This window comes from Canis aureus, chromosome 5 (genome assembly GCF_053574225.1).
Source record: "Canis aureus isolate CA01 chromosome 5, VMU_Caureus_v.1.0, whole genome shotgun sequence".
Classification (NCBI taxonomy): domain Eukaryota; kingdom Metazoa; phylum Chordata; class Mammalia; order Carnivora; family Canidae; genus Canis; species Canis aureus.
The window spans coordinates 22,642,291-22,658,530 of NC_135615.1; the positions used below are offsets into that span (position 1 = coordinate 22,642,291).

The 16,240-nt window shown below is 40.5% G+C and overlaps 2 long non-coding RNA genes across 2 annotated transcripts in view; one reads left to right on the plus strand and one right to left on the minus strand.

Annotated features, from left to right (window-relative positions):
• Nucleotides 1-16,240, plus strand: part of LOC144313814 (uncharacterized) — an 81,954-nt gene that overhangs the window by 17,169 nt on the left and 48,545 nt on the right. Inside the window, exon 2 of the long non-coding RNA XR_013379433.1 lies at nt 5,547-5,604. This is a non-coding gene — a long non-coding RNA (uncharacterized LOC144313814). The remainder of the gene's footprint in view (nt 1-5,546; nt 5,605-16,240) is intronic.
• LOC144313815 (uncharacterized) lies at nt 10,012-16,088 on the minus strand. The gene is made up of 3 exons (XR_013379434.1): nt 15,962-16,088; nt 14,739-14,964; nt 10,012-10,814 (listed from the first exon to the last, which is right to left on the minus strand). It is a non-coding gene; the product is annotated as an uncharacterized LOC144313815 (long non-coding RNA).

Here is a 16,240-nt window from a genome sequence, read left to right on the forward strand (position 1 = left end):
TACTGCCACCCAGGCACTCCTCTATTGGGTTTGTCTTCAGACTCACTTATTAGCTGTGTGACTTGAGGAGAAGAGGATAATATGCTACAATGAAGTTTCTCAATGAAGGCCTTACCAATGTCATAGGCAGCTCTGAAGGGAGGAGGGCCCTTCAGAGTTGTCTTGAGATGGAGTGAGGGGGCAAGGCCTCTCTGCCCTCAAGTCCACAACTCTGAGTGCCACCTGCACTGCAGCTCTCTCCCAGGATGCTGACAGCTGAGTGTTGTCTCTTAACCACATTTCCTGTAGCTGTGACAATAAATCTTTCAGTCCTGAAGGGGCCTCCAGGCAGCACATCATAGTGTCCACTATAGGATGAATGAGCCCCTCTGAGCCTCTGTTTCTCTATCCATAAACCAGGACTGAGAATAATAAGGTCACCTATCTCAGGGAGCTGTTGAGGACTAATGAGCTCTACACATACAGTACAGTTTGACACATTGCAAGCACCCAAGAAATTGTTGCTAACTATACATCCTAAAGTTTGAATGGGGTAGAGTTTGGAATGGAGATGGGGACTGCTTCAGGAAGGTCTTCTTGAAGAAACTGCCACCTGATCTTTGTTATTAGGAGGGACAATGCTTGACTTTTTATTGTGGGATGTGTTACGAGGTTAGACATTAAACAAAAATGTAAAGTAGGTGAACAATTGAATCCATTCAACAATTGTTTAACAAGCATCTGTTGACAAAAAGGGTAGAGCCTGAATGAAACTTGAAGAGGAAGTATAGTTTTTGCTCTGAAAGATCCTGCACTGTAGTGGGATAGACAAGGCTTTAATGCTGGATTCCATGAGAAATTAAACATATTTATTAGTAGCAATGCAGTGCAGTAGGAGAGACTCTTGGCACTGGATTGTGGTGAATGTTGGATATCAGTTTCTAAAATAACCTCCAGGGGATCCCTGGATGGCTCAGCGGTTTAGCTCCTGCCTTTGGTTCAAGGGCGTGATCCTGGAGTCACGGGATCGAGTCCCACATCGGGCTCCCTGCATGGAGCCTGCTTCTCCCTCTGCCTGTGTGTCTGCCTCTCTCTCTCTCTCTCTCTGTGTCTCTCATGAATAAATAAATAAAATCTTAAAAAAATAAAATAACCTCCAATAGGTGACTTTTCATATCCATCAAAATGTGAACTTAGATGTTTCTAGAGAAGGTGTAATGAAACTGTCACATTTTAACATTAAATTAATTAATTATTTTTACATTAAATTAATTTAAAATTAATTTGCTGCAATATTTTTGGGGGGAGTTTTATAGTCTCAAAAACATTCATGACCTTTGATCCAGAATCCTCTCCTTGAAACTTTAATCCAAAATAATTTGAAATAATGAAAATCCTTACATTGAAAGATGTTTTTTGTAGTGTAGCCTATAATAGAGAAAATTTGAAGACTCCTCAAATGTTTGGTGCTACAGGAACAGTCATTTAAAATTAGGATTCAACTTTCTTGGGGAGGAATGGTTACGTTTGAGATCCATTTTCCAAATGGAGATCCATTTTCCAAATATTTTCCAAATAGTTGAAGCCAAGAGTCAGTCATGTACTTATTGCAACAGGTAGAGACAAATGGGACCAGATCTCCTTAATTCTCGCTTAAGAATTCAATTTTTCTTTCAAACTATCATTTTGTTTCTAAACTTGCTTTCCTAGAGTGAAAAGCCAGCTGCCAATGTTGCAAAACTATAAGACCAAGTTAAAATGACTTGAAGTATATCAGTAAGGCTATGTTAATATTTTAATTAATTAATTTTTTATTGTTTGTTTTGTTTTTTGACTATTGCTCAAGCGGTGAATCTTGGGAAAAGAAACTTATTTGTGCTAAAACATACCTTGAACTCACTCATTGTAAACATACTCAGGTTGTGGTTTACCGTGATTTATTGCAAATATTTAAAATTTTCTGTATATTAGGATGTTTTGACATCCTCTCTATTACATCCTAAACATATTAGGATGTTTTGACATCCTCTCCAGCCTGGAGAATGCCTATGCCTGTGCTAGGAATACTAACCAACCTGGAGTTGAACATTCTCTATTTGGTCTGTGTGTCTCAGGATGCAATATCATTCTGCTTTAATTATCTCAGGGCCAAGTAAAAGCAACTAGGGATCATTTCTATTGCTCAAAGCCCATGGAAATTATTTAAACTAGCCAACCTTAAACTGTTTACTTTCACCTACTTTGCCTTTCCTGTGCAAAAACCCCAAAAAAAGGCTGTGGCCGAAGTGCTCCCCTAGCTCCTGTCTTCTGCCCCCCACTACCCTGGTATTTCTCATGTGGCCCTAAGAGACAGGCTGCACCTCCTTCTCTAGGACCTAAGGGTGATAGACTTTGATTTTTCTTTTTTTTTTTTTTTTTTCTCTCCTCTATCTTTTCTTGTGGACGTACCTGAGTGACCATCTTGTGAAGAATGTGAAACTCATGGCCTCTCAGTAAAACATCCTGGCATTAGACATCATAAGACATAGATGAAAAGCCCAATTGCTTGTCAAATTGTACTAGCACTTCCTCTGAGCATTTCCTCAGTGCATCATCCCTATCATTCCATTTAATTAAAGTACCCCATAGTGTGTGAGGGACAGAAGCCAATGATCAACACACCCCACTCTGGCTTCCGAGAGTGGAGGTACATCAGCTGGTTCTGTTAGAAGTGACAGAAAACCTGATTTTTTAAAATATTTTTTAAAGATTGATTGATTTTAGAGAGAGAGAGAGAGAGAGAGAGCCAGGTGGAGGGATAGGGGAAGAGAGAGAATCTCAAGCAGACTCTACACTGAGCATACAGCCCAACTCTACACTGAGCATACAGGGCTCTATCTCACAACCCTGAGATCATGACCTAAGCCAAAACCAAGAGTCCGACACTTAACCAACTAAGCTACCTAGGCACCCCCAAATGGGTTTTTATTTTAAAAATCAATGTATTTTTAAAAAATAGAATATAATAGCTGACTTAGGATTAAAAGTCCAAGGTTAAGTTTGCTTCTGACATACCTAGATTTGGGCCTCCCGTTACATCACTAGGCCTCTGTATCAGTCCATCTCTTGGTCCTACCTTCCTTTGTGTGGACAGCTGCCTCCAACCCTCATAGTTGTTTCAGGTTTCAGTGGGTTAGAATAGGAGTCAAATTCCCAGAATTTCAGAGAAAATCTCTCTATAGCCCTGATCAGATCACGTGATGACTCTAAACCCCTCAGTGAGGGAAATGAGATGGAGGGATGGGCCTGGGCCTGGGTCACATAACCAGCCCTGGCGGTGAGGAGGGAGATGCATGGGGCTCTGGGCTGGTTTCATAGGAACCACAGTTGGTTAAAGTCTGAAAGGATGACTTTAAAGAGGAAATTAGGACACACTTACTAGATAGAGTGAGTAAATGCCAGGCAGCAAAATCAACAGATGTCTACTACAGTTGGACTGTTGTCATTTTATTCTAGCTTTGCTGGGAAAAAGCCAGTAAGAACAAACTCAGCAAATCACAGACTTGCGCTGAAGAGAAGAAACACGAGAATCTGAGGAGCTGGGTCTTTTTTCTCTAAATAGAACATCGTTTACACTATCAAAGACAGATGCTTGTTTATTCTATGCTGAGAGCTCTTCAGCGAAGAGGATTCCAAATATCCTTCCATCTGCAGATAATTCCAGGACTTTGCAATTTTTACTATTTAATGAGAAAATTGGAGGAAGGACAATTTAAAATAAAATAATAAATATGTCTGGAGGAAAGCTAAAGAGCTACATTATTTCACAATTCTGGAATTCAGAGCAATAAAAAGTAAACAGTCTTATTGGCTCAAAGGAGAATCCTTTCATCCATGAAACAACTTTATTTGGTTATTTGGGCATCTCAAGAGACTTCCTTTGTGGCTGTATTATAAAATAACTCCTTGTGTTTTCATTATATACTGTCCCGCTGGGTGTTATGAAACAAGAAATTATTTGAGGATTTTAATTTCTGTATTATGGAGCTTTCTATCATTTACATGTCCCTTAACATCATATTAATTCATATCATTTTTAGAGATATAATTCTGAAAGCAATTTTCATAAAAATTTCTTAAAGCATATACATTTGAGCTAATTGAACTGAAGGCTTATTTACCCAAATTGCCTATGCCAGTACTGGTTCATGGGTTTTAAAAGTAGGACATATTTTTGGAACTAGTCCCTGATGAACATTTGAAGAGAATTTTTGATCTCTGGAAAAACATTTGTTCCCAACACAGGTGAAATCAACTTATAAGAGTTGATACTGATGATGATTTAAAGAAATTATTCTTTATGAATTGAAAAGAGATGTCTTATCTTACTAACCAAGCTTGAGAGTCTGGTGGATTCTCATCTGGGTGAAATATTACTTAGGAGGTGCAAACTTAGAACAAATTGGAGAGTGTTCCTACAATCAATTTTTGAGTTTGTTAGTTCTACTTTGGTTACAGAGTAGCTTCATTTACCATTTTTGCAACTCTTCACCCACATGCTTTATTGTCGTGCAAAATTCTTCTATCTGGCTAAATTCCCCCGAGGAACAAGTATGTGCAGAAAGTGTGCCAGACTGGGAAGGAAGCTGAGTAGGCATCTGTCTGCAGTGTAATTGAAGGGATCTTGCATAGAAATTAAGGTCCCACAGAAATAGCCCCTACAAGGCACTCAACAAATATTTGTTTGGTGAAGGAAAAAACTAAATGAAGGAATCAGCATAAAGTTATCTAGCAGATAAAATTAGAAAGGCACCATGTAGATATTCCACCTAATATACTTCCCTCACTCCTAGCTGGGTCTACTTTATCAATGCTTATAGGAGTCACGATTGTCATTAAAGAATATCATCCCAGAAGTCAGAGAAGAATGTGTTCACTCAATTTTCCAAAGATAAAAATAACTAAATTGTGATTGAATTTTCAAAAATACAATGAATCAGCTCTTTGAATTATGAAAAGTAAAGCATAATTATCTTTGTTACACCATACTGGCAGAATTTTTGTCTTATGGAGCAACCCACCACCACTATTATCTAATAATTGATGCTCCCAAACGTATTAGTCACAGAGAGTCCCTGGATTGTACTGCTTCAGGGACAGCATCCATAGACACTTCTGTGTGAATGACAGCCCTGGAGTTTGTAATGCAGCACCCCCCTCAACATCTACTGTTGACTTTGTTGCTTGTCCAAAGCCTCAGTTCATAGTCTTGGTCTAATATTTTCAATCTTTTTTTTTTTTAAGATTTTATTTATTTATTCACAAGAGACACACAGAGAGAGGTAGAGACAGGGGCAGAGGGAGAGGCAGATTTCTGTGGGGAACCTGATGAGGGACTCGATCCCAGAACCCTGGGATCGTGCCCTGAGCTAAAGGCAGATGCTCAACCATGGAGCCACCCAGGTGTCCCTAATATTTTCTGTTCTCGATCTCGTATTAATTCAGTAGGTTTGCAGAAATTGTTGCTGTAAATTAATGCATATTTTTATTTTCTCTCTGTTTTTCTGGTTTGCGGGACTGGAACTCAGGAAGAAGGATCCCAGGAGGAGCCTAAATGCCTCGAGTTGGAACAGAAGATGGCATCAGGTAGCGTACACCAGTGAGATGCCTCCTTTTCTGGGCTGCTGTTGCTGACAGGAGGGCCTACAGCATCCAAAAGCTTTGCATGTTGCACAAGAAAGTCTGTGTGCTCCAAATGATTGGAAACACAACTAAAAATGTCACTAGTAATGGATTCCAGGCACGACATCTAGACAATCTGGTTATGATGCAGAAACTAGCTGCTTCTCTTCTTTCTTTTATTGATTACAGTTCTTGATGAACACTTGCAGTGAAGTAAATGATGATAATGATGAAGAAATTTCAAATTCGGGAATACTAAAATAAGTAATGTAGTTTTTTGCTGAAGTATTTATGATTACCTTGGAAAATGTTATTTAGATGCATTTGCTGGGTTTCTTTTTATGTTAGCATATAGTGAAATATGCAGCTTTGCTAAAGCTATTTACCCCATAATAGGACTTTCTATGTGATAATATGGGAAGAAACAGTGATAAGTCAATTTATAACTTAGTTTCTGACTATGATCAGTATAATGATAATGACATATAATGGCCATAAAAATAAACATTAGTTGAATGGACCTATAATAATGAAAGCTAAATCTTAATACTCTCTGCTTCTATATCCAAGTGGCTTTTTGTTTGGTATTTTAGACATTAAGGGGTTAGAAGAGGGCTCCAGATGTGTTTGCTGCTGGCAGAGGCTCGTTTTCTTGTAATTTAATGGCAAATGGGGGAGCAGAATTGAGAAAATGGAAATAGTAATGAAAAAATATGCAAAACGGTGGAAAGGTGACACCCTGCTCTGATGTAGATGCAGAAAGGAAAGTTAGCAATTAAGCAGCTCCACAGTCTCCCTCTATACTCCTCCCAAGTGTCTACCCCCCACAGTAACAAACATTGCTTTACTTTGATGCCTCTCCCTAGGAGATCCTTACATGGCTCCCCTTGCAGATCCCTTGCAGATCCTTGTATGGCTGGCTCCTTCTCATCAATCAAGTATTAGCTGAAATGTCCAGTCCCAGAGACTACTTTATCATTCCTTCGAATCACTCTTTATCTCATTGCCCATTTTATTTGTTTCATAACTCTTATTACAATCTAAAATCATCCTTCCATGGATTGATTTGGTTACTTATTGTCCCCCAGAGAGAAACTTTGCCTATCTTGTTTATTGGTATCTTAGCACCTTGGATAGTGGTTGGCACCTAGTAGTCATTCAGTAAATTCTTATTGAGTCCTTCGTGTTCACTATATGCAAGGCATTTTATTTCCCTGTGTAATGGAGATGCAGGTAGGATGCATTAAGTGTGGCAAACTCTATGACTATTTTAGATTTCTGACCCATAAAGGAGAATAAGACAGGACCCATGCCTTTCAAGAAAGTAAATGTCTAAGGCATAGATGTGTTTGGAACATGAGAAATAATGTGAAAAGATGGCACAACTAAAACACCACTGGGAGCATTGTAGAAGTAGAATCTAAGAAGTCTCCTTGAGTTGATGATGCTCATAAGGAGTTTTGGAGTTGATTCTTTAAAGATTTTATTATTTATTTATTTGTTTATTTATTTATCTATCTTAGAGATAGCAAGTGAGTGAGCATGCATGCAGATGCATGGGCATGTGAGGGCATGAGTGGGGGCAGGAAGAAGCAGAAGGAGAGGGACAAGGAGATTCCACACTGAGTGTGGAGCTGGACGCAGAGATCAATCTCCTGACCTGAGCCAGAACCAAGAATCAGATGTTCAGCTGCCTGAGCCACCCAGGTGCCCTAGGAATTTTGGAGTTTGAAAGTAGGGACATAGGAAGGCAGAGTCGAAGCTTGCATATTATACCCCTTGAAAATTGTTCTGAGTGCCACTTTTGCACACTTACTCTTGATGGTCAGTTCCTCAGCTAGAGGAGGCTGGACTTATGGCCATTGCTGGGTCCATGCAAATTTGGCCAAGAGATTTTGAGTTTTCTGGTTGCTGTTATAAATAGTATCATTTGCCCACTAGATTTTGAAGATATCCAAAGCCTTGATTATCCTCCATGTTGTGAAGACACAGCTACTCTGCAAGGCTTTTCTAAGACATGAATTGAATCCAACAGGTCCTACCATGAAATCTCCAAGTGAGAAATCAGAAATCCACTTCTGAAACAGTCTGCTAGCATCTTAGATCTGTAAGCCCTGTGTGAGTGTGTGACTAGAAACGTAGTGTAGTAGGAAAGATTTCCCTCCACAAATTCATTTGGAGTCAGAGACCCCAATGAACAGAATTCTACAGCAAAAGGGACATCATTGAGTTAGAAATCTGTAATCCCAATTTCTTTGTGGTTGAATAGTATAGCTTTAGATTTTGGATTATGAATAAAAGGCGTATTCCTCTATTTTTTTTTTCAAAAACACCTAATAGCCCTATTCTTTAAGTAGAAATTTCAAACACAAAATGCAAAAATTTCTCACTATTTCTAAAATAGTACTTGGGTTCACCAGACAGAGAGAGGCAGAGACACAGGCAGAGGGAGAAGCAGGGAGCCTGATGTGGGATTCGAACCCAGGACCCCGAGATCACGCCCTGAGCTGAAGGCAGATGCTTAACTGCTGAGCCACCCAGGCATCCCAAAACTTAACACTTTGAAAATAAACTGTATTTTCCCTTTCTCGTTCTTCACCCAACCTGTTTTCCCAATTTATTTATTTATTTTTTTAAAGATTTATATATTTATTTATTCATTCAGAGAGAGAGAGGGAGAGAGGCAGAGAGAGAAGCGGGCTCCATGCAGGGAGCCCGACGTGGGACTCGATCCCGGGTCTCCAGGATCACGCCCTGGGCTGCAGGCAGCAGTGCTAAACCGCTGCGCCACTGGGGCTGCCCTGTTTTCCCAATTTAATACTTATCTTCATTAGCTACTTGTTTGAGTCAAAACTCATGGATCCAATCTAATGCCTATGCTATCAGATCTGCCTAGGAAAAAATATATATCAGTTTTATTTACTTCTCTACTATTTCTGCCACCACCACTCTCTGCCATCTCCTATGTTAATTACTTAATGCAAAAGTTATGTACTATTTTTCTTGTCGCTCTACCAAATAACTACACATTTAGTTCCTTGCAACACAAATTGATAATCTTATAATTCTGGAGGTCAGAAGTCTAAAATGGGTCTCACTGGGCTAAAATCTAGGGGTTGGCAGGGCTTTCATTGTTCCTTCAGGAGGCTCTAGGGGAAAGTCCATTTCCTTACCTTTTCTAGCTTCTAGAAGTCATCTGCATTCCTTGGCTGGTGGTCCCATTTTTCATCTTTAAAGTCCTCCAGTATAGTATTTTCCAATATCTTTCCTGTGTTTCTATTATCATGCCTTTTCTGATGCTGACGCCTCATCTTCCTCTTGAAAGGACCCTTGTGATTACATTGGACCAGCCAAGATAATCCAAACATGTGGCATTAGTGTGTTTATGCCTGTAGTTTTAGTTCATTCAGTTGAGACCTACTGTGCTTATTAAATATTCTTTGAAATTCTGTTATAAATTGTGTCTGCCAGGTCATTTGAAAAGTATGAACATAATTCATTGACTAAGAAATGTTTACTGAATAACTAGTATTGCTAGACATTGTGCTGGGAATTACGCTATGTTTAGAGTGGTAACTAGGACAGATGTGACTCTGTGTCTCACAGAGCTTATGGGAAAATGAGAAATACAACCATTAAATAAATAAAAGGAAAATGTAAATTATAGAGAAATTATAGGCTTAAACAAGTAAAATATAAGTTATTGAGAAAGCAGGGTCCTAGAAAAGTCTTGCCTGTAGAGCTTATAGTTAAATAGTGTCTCTAAAACATGAACACAGAGAACTAAGACCACGGGTAGGATACGGTATGTGCTGGAACGCAGGCAGGATTGGGAGGATGGAGATCCAAAGAGGTGAGAGAAATTCAGTTTGGGGGATCCTGGAAGTTATCCAAGGATTTGTGGCATATAGGCTGGGTCTCAAAGGATAGATATGAAATCCTTTTGTGAAGAAAGACACATTAGCCAGGCTATTTATAAAGTGAAAACCAAATACTGCAAATTGAATCTAAAGTGATACTTATTCGGTATCCGGCCCCTTTTGTGGCTGATGACCTAATCCTTAAGCATTTGTCACTTTATCCTGAGATCTGTAATTTCTACTTGCAGGGTCTACCCAGGGGCTAGGACAGGTTAATTGGGAGTATGTTTAAACTTTACTACCATCATTACCTGTCCTTTGCTGTCTAATAATTTAGTGTCTGTACATTTGAGGGTTTTTTTTTTTCTAATTAAGTGATCTGCCTGTAATAGACAGAACCCTATTGCTTACTCAGAATCAGGTGGCACTTCCCCTTGGCTTCATGGATATATTAACTGAGTGGACAGGGTAACCCATTTATAATAAATCCCTTTTAATGTGATACATTGTGAGTTGCTGTCAGCTGGTGCTTCATTTCATCAAGACCATTGCTGGGTAGGTTCATCATAAGATAAAGTTTATTTTTGCCTCCAGCCTGCCGTTTCCATGCCCTGCCCCCTCAGTGGGATTCCCTCCTCACTACCTTCCATCCCCAGCTTTGCTACCATCAAAAGAACATGTAGGGGCACCTGGGTGGCTCAGTGATTGAACGTCTGTCTGCCTTTGGCTCAGATTGTGACCCCAGGGTCTTGGGATTGAGTCCTGCATCGGGCTTCCCACTGCCTGTGTCTCTGCCTCTCTCGGTGTGTCTCTCATGAATAAATGAATAAAATCTTTTAATAAAAAAAGACTCTTTAGCCTATTAGTATTTTAAGCTGCAAATCTGCCTACAGAATGAAAAAATGTAGTGGCTGCTAAAGGGATTTTAAACATTAGCAAGCAGGTGAAGAAGAGGAGGCCTTTCTGGCTGTAGTCACACGTGTGGTTAGCTACTTTCTTGACCTGAATAAGGCTCTGAATCATGAGGACACTCAATGAAGATTCCATCAGGCTATGTGTTCCTTAAAAACAGGGGTTATATCTCTTTGGAAGTAAGGTTAGATCTTTTATCCAAAAAGGTGTCATTTTGGTTAGATCTTTTATCCAAAGGTGCCATTTTGGAGACATCTTGCATCCTTCTTGTATAACATCATTATCATTGCACAGGGAGAAGGAATAATGAGGTAATAGACCCATGAAAAATGGTGATAGGAATGGAGGTGTGAAGGAAAGATTTCCAGACATAAGAGTTTCCTTGAGGTACCATGATGTTGTCTGAAAAATAGAGAAAAAAACAACAATACTTTAATAATAGTAGCAAGAAGGAGGCCATAGTTCCAAACAGAAGAATCTCTAAGTCAGCAAGAAGGCACAATTCAAAGCCTGGCAATATGACCGTCTGAGATAAGCCAATTATTAGAAGTAGCTGAGGACAGGAGAAGAGTTTACATGTTCTCACCTGGATTTATACCTCATTTCTCAGCAGCTGCTACATCTAAGTTGGCAGACATTTTGGTTTGCATGGCTCACTTGGCCACCTGCTCCCAGGTCTGTCTTTCTGTGGCATGTCTTTCCTTTTTGTATTGCCATAGGATATGTTCCTTTCCTAGAGCCTTTTGTGGTTTCCATGACTTGTCATTTTAGAGAAGTTTTGTGATGAGGCTTCCTTTAATCTCTGTTTCACTGTAGGGTCCTTGGAACAAGCCAAGCACCACAAATACAACAGCCTATAAAAGGCATCAATACTGAATAAGGTTAAAAGTGAGCGTTACCTTTTTAGTACAGAGACTCAGATTTATGAGTTGACATAAAGAAACTACAGATCTTGCCCAAACTAATCTTATCTCTAGCCAAATGAATAGAAATTATGTAGTATCAGTTTTGGGAGAGTGAGAGGAAGATTTATTTATTTATTAATGAGAGACAGAGTGGGGGGGGTGCAGAGGGAGAAGCAGGCTCCACGCAGGGAGCCCAATGTGGGACTTGATCCTGGGACTCCAGGATCATGCCCTGGGCCGAAGGTAGGGGTTAAACTGCTGAGCCACCCAGGGATCCCTGTGAGAGGGAGTTAGCACATCATATCTTCATTTATTCATTCATTCCCTTGTGGACAGGGAGACAGATGAATGGATGGGCCAGCTATATTTTCTTGAGAGAATTTTTTTTTTTTTTTAATGAATTGCACCCTTTCTGGTGGCTATGTTTCAAAAGAAAGTAAAATGGGTTTTTAAAATGTTGGCCGGATCTTGCCTTTTTTGTTGCCCGTGTATTGCTTTAGATGCAGGCCAAGTATTTTTGAATGCTGAAACAACTTTCAAATGTGTTTAAAATCCAAGAAGACTTTGTAGAATACTTATTATCTTTTTGGTTGCTATCAGCCTGTGTGCTGTTGTGGCCTCAAGATTGCTACACTCTGATCATAATGGGGGAGAATCTTATAAGTCAATGTTGTTTTATGACAGAACATTTCACTGGAACATTCTTTTTGCTAAAGGTCACCTAAGGCTGAGGGAGGCCCAGCACACTTTCAGAGTTGGCCTTCTGTGTCATCTGCATTTAGTCAAGCTTTCATTTCCTGTGGTTTGTAACGTTTCTTATGTGTGAAGTAAACCCCACACAGTTAAAATTCTTCAACTAAAAATGAAAGCAATAAAGAAAAAAATATATGTATTTTTGTAACCTTTGTGAGGAAGTGAGACCAGGGTTCCATTGAGCAGCTTCTTAAGAGATGTGATGTTGCTGTGTGTGTGTGTGTGTGTGTGTGTGTGTGTGTGTGTGAGGCTGGCCCCCTGCAGGAAGGTGGCACTTCTGGCTGGGAGCCATGGGAGGTGAGAGAATGACCTATTCTCTGGTAATTCAGATAACTAAAATGTTTGCTTTTACTGTCATGTCATAGTAGAACAGTCAAAATGAGGTCTCTACCCCATGCCAACTGTATTTCAGTCATGCCTCACTTTGTGCAAAAAAAAAAAAAAAAAGGTGATTTATCTTCCTTACCGATTTTTCTAAGGCCCTGGCTAAAGAATGAATAGAAAACTGTTCAGGTAGGGACATTGGAAAACAGAAGGTGGTGTGCTTCCTGTATCCTGAGTTTACTTTCTTTCCATCCCCTTAACCTTAGGACAGACCATCTGAGGTCCTAGGAGGTCTTTTATTACAGAAAATGCTGCTGGGGGCTGGAGATGTCTTCCAGCAAAGACCTGATCCCTAAATTTCCATATGGGATGAATATGTTGGTCTGCATGGCTTCCATCCCTACCTCCTAACTGGTCTCTGCCCTCAGTAAGTCTTTCTCTGACCACCCTGAGCAGAACTGTAATCTGTTTATAACTCTTACCTCCTTGCCCCATCTTACTTGTCTGAAAACCACTTATGACTCTCTGATGCACTATGTCCTTTCCTTGTTCTTTATGAGTCTTCATCGTCTAGAATGTAAGCTCCATAAGCTCTGGTGTTTGAGCATATGTTATGCTGCTATGTAAATAATGAATGCCCAGAACAGAGCCCTATGTAAAGTAGATGCTCAATAAAGATTTGTTGGACAAAGAAGGAATGATTGCTCTTCTCTTTTAAACTCTTGCTACTAAAGCAGTTGGCTCTACCAGAAGCTGAATACACAGAATCTTTTTCTATTTTTTTTTCTCCAGTTCCCAGCATAATGTTCTGGAGTATGGAAGAGTTCAAAATAGATGGCTGTTTGACTGAAGTATAAATGAATGCGTGAATGACCAAGTGTGGTTTACAGTACAACTTTTGATATTGAAGACTTGTTCAGTAGGGGCTTTAACAAACATGAAGACGACCACGCTAATCCCTGGGAAGTCAAAGATGAGGGAGACACAGGGCTTGTCTTCAAGGAACTAAATGTACTTCCTTTACCTTCTTCCCATTCCCTTGGCTATAGGACAGTCTCTGGGTTCTAGGGGACTTTTATTAGAGAAAATGATGCTGAGGTTGCACATGACTTCTAGCAAAGTGCTGATCCCCAAACTCCTGTATGGGACTTGGCTACCATGCTTTTATTTTAGTCTAAGGAGATTTTATTTAATCTTAGTCTCTACTTCAAATGATAATTGATTGGATGTTCACTATCATGTAAATTCTTCCCACAAAGTGAAGGTCTACCAGAGGAATATGCACCTATGAAAGTGATATATTCCCCATCCCAAGAACTAAAACACCACTGGATGGGATACCATGCATGGGCTTTTATAGATATTAGTGTACATAGGAGGAAGTCATGGGGTGGGGGAGAGCACAGCTAGATTTTCTTCACTGTTAAATCAGCTGGCCCTGCCCTTGAATCCAAGGAGATGCTTGGGGTGGGAGTGACTGTAATGTTTGTTTTCGGCAGGGCAGGGCAGCAAGAGTGTTCTTTCAAGCAGGAAGGGAAACTTCCTGGCCTGCCCGCTTAAGTTGTACCAGTCTGCTCCTAACTCAGTATTATTTCATGTTGAGAAGGTGTCAGACTAATGAATCCGGTTTCCAGGTTCTCAGCACTGTCTTAGTAACATCTATTAAGCAATAATACCACCCACAGCTTTGAAACCACAATATCCATACTCCTCAGGGTCACTGAGGGAGCAGTTTCTGGTTTTTCTCCTCTCCCCATGGACAGAGAGCTAATCATTTCCAGATTTTTTTATTCAGGAAATTCAATAGACCACTTATTGTTTGTAAATGAAAAAACACAAATAAATAAAAAGGAGTTTGATTTAGTCCTCTGCAATCAAGGTACACCTGATGTGTTGTCGACTAACCAGGCACCTGTTTCTCGAAGAGGAGCAGAAATGCACCTGCACATCAAATGTTTGGTTTAGATATTGTGCCCATGCACCACATGAGACACCTTGGTAGCTTTATCGGATACTACTCTTTATCCAATCCTGAGTCCCCTTAGCACCCTGGAGGCACAGGGCTTCCTAGAAGTTTATCCAGGTCATAAAAATGAATCAGTTACTAGGAATGAAATGCTCAGTGTTGGCAATACTTGGAGCAGAATTTTCTAATGTGTGGGGTGTGTGTGTCCCCCACACGATGTTTCAATGCTATTTTATTTTCTTCTATTATTTCCCTGTTTAAAATTTCTTATCCAGCCTTTGTAAAAATCCCTCAGAGCAGAAAGAATCATGAAGGCAGCACTAATATACAAGAGCAGCAGTGATGAACAACTCTAAGGTTAAGTAAGTGAAACCATACACGGATGGTCTTTGGGTGTCTCCATTCTGGAGGAATCCCTCTACCCACTTCCACTTCTCACTTCCCGTCCCCGCACGTGAATGGAAAGCAGGAGCTTGCGCTGCATACTGTGCTTCTGGATGCCCAGCACACTCTTTCCCTGGACTGTACCCTTCCTCCCGTTCTCGGGACACAGATAGCGGAAATCATCATGTAGAGGTTCCAGCTGGTCATTGTCACCAAAGCCCTTAGGTGAGATAGAAAATGGAAAGTTTTGGAATCTCAAAGATTGGTGGTGGTGTTTCTCTTGTTGCTGTTTACCCATGTTTCCCTGCAAACATTTAAATGAAGTGGCTTTTTGATCCTAGGGGTCCCCTGAAGTCAGCATCGTTATTCCCCTCACTCCCACACCTCAGTTCAACATGGCTTTGTGGCAGTCATGCCCTACTACCCATTTAGGTGACTCCCAGTGGGTGAGCCACTGCTCTAGAATCTGTACAGGAGGAGCATAGCTCAAGCAATGTGGTTGAAAAGACAAACCAGGACTTCTCCTAAGTTATTTATACTTCATTGAGAAAATGTCACTACTCTGAATGCTACACCATTCAGAGGCTTCTCGTGATTCCAGATTAGGGGAGGCAGGACTGATGAAGCTTGGGGGAGCAGGGTGGCCACCATACCCCAGCTTCTGCTTCTATAGACCTTGGCTCCACTTCCTACACCTACAGGTGTCTGCCTTGGGCTTTCTCTTCCAGAACCTGCTCTGACCCCCTCAGGAGTAGCCCTCAAGCAAACACTGCTGGGACCTGATGAATAAATACCTCCACTCATTGACCCCTTGGGGTGGCCAGCCGTGGGCCACATGTTCTGCACTGATGCCCAGAGTTGCTCCCAGGGGTTAAGCCACAGAAGTAGCTGATAGCTCTCCTCCTGGCTTATCACCCCACCCCACCTGCTATTTCCCTCACCTTCCACAGAAACAGCTTTCGGGGGGGGGGGACCCATAATCAGAGAGGGTACCCTGGCACCATCAGAGCATTCAACACAGTGTAATATATTCAAAAGAATCAATGAACCTGAGATCTCAAAAAAGAAAAACTAAAAACCTTTTGACAAAAGTGTTTTAAAACCTCAATGCGAAATAGCTGCTCTGATCACTAAATTATTAACTTGTTAAAATGGTGGCATTCCTCAGCTTCTTAAAAATTCTCCAACCTTTTCTGAATGCAGCATTCTGTACTTACCTGTTAATTGGGGGAAGTTAAATGATTATTAAGAAGGAAGGAGACTCTTCCAACTTGATGTTGACCATCACAAAGCATATTTGCTTAGATACTGCTATATTGTGACTCATTTTGAACTTACTTGATATGAATTGAGGAGTGGATCTGAGTCACAGATTCATTTCTTTCCAAGCCCCAAACATGAGCCCTAATGTTTGGCTGAGTTACTGATTGGATCGGTGTGAAACTTGAATCATCATTTACCCTATTTTGAGCCTGTTTTTAAAAACAGCTTAGAAA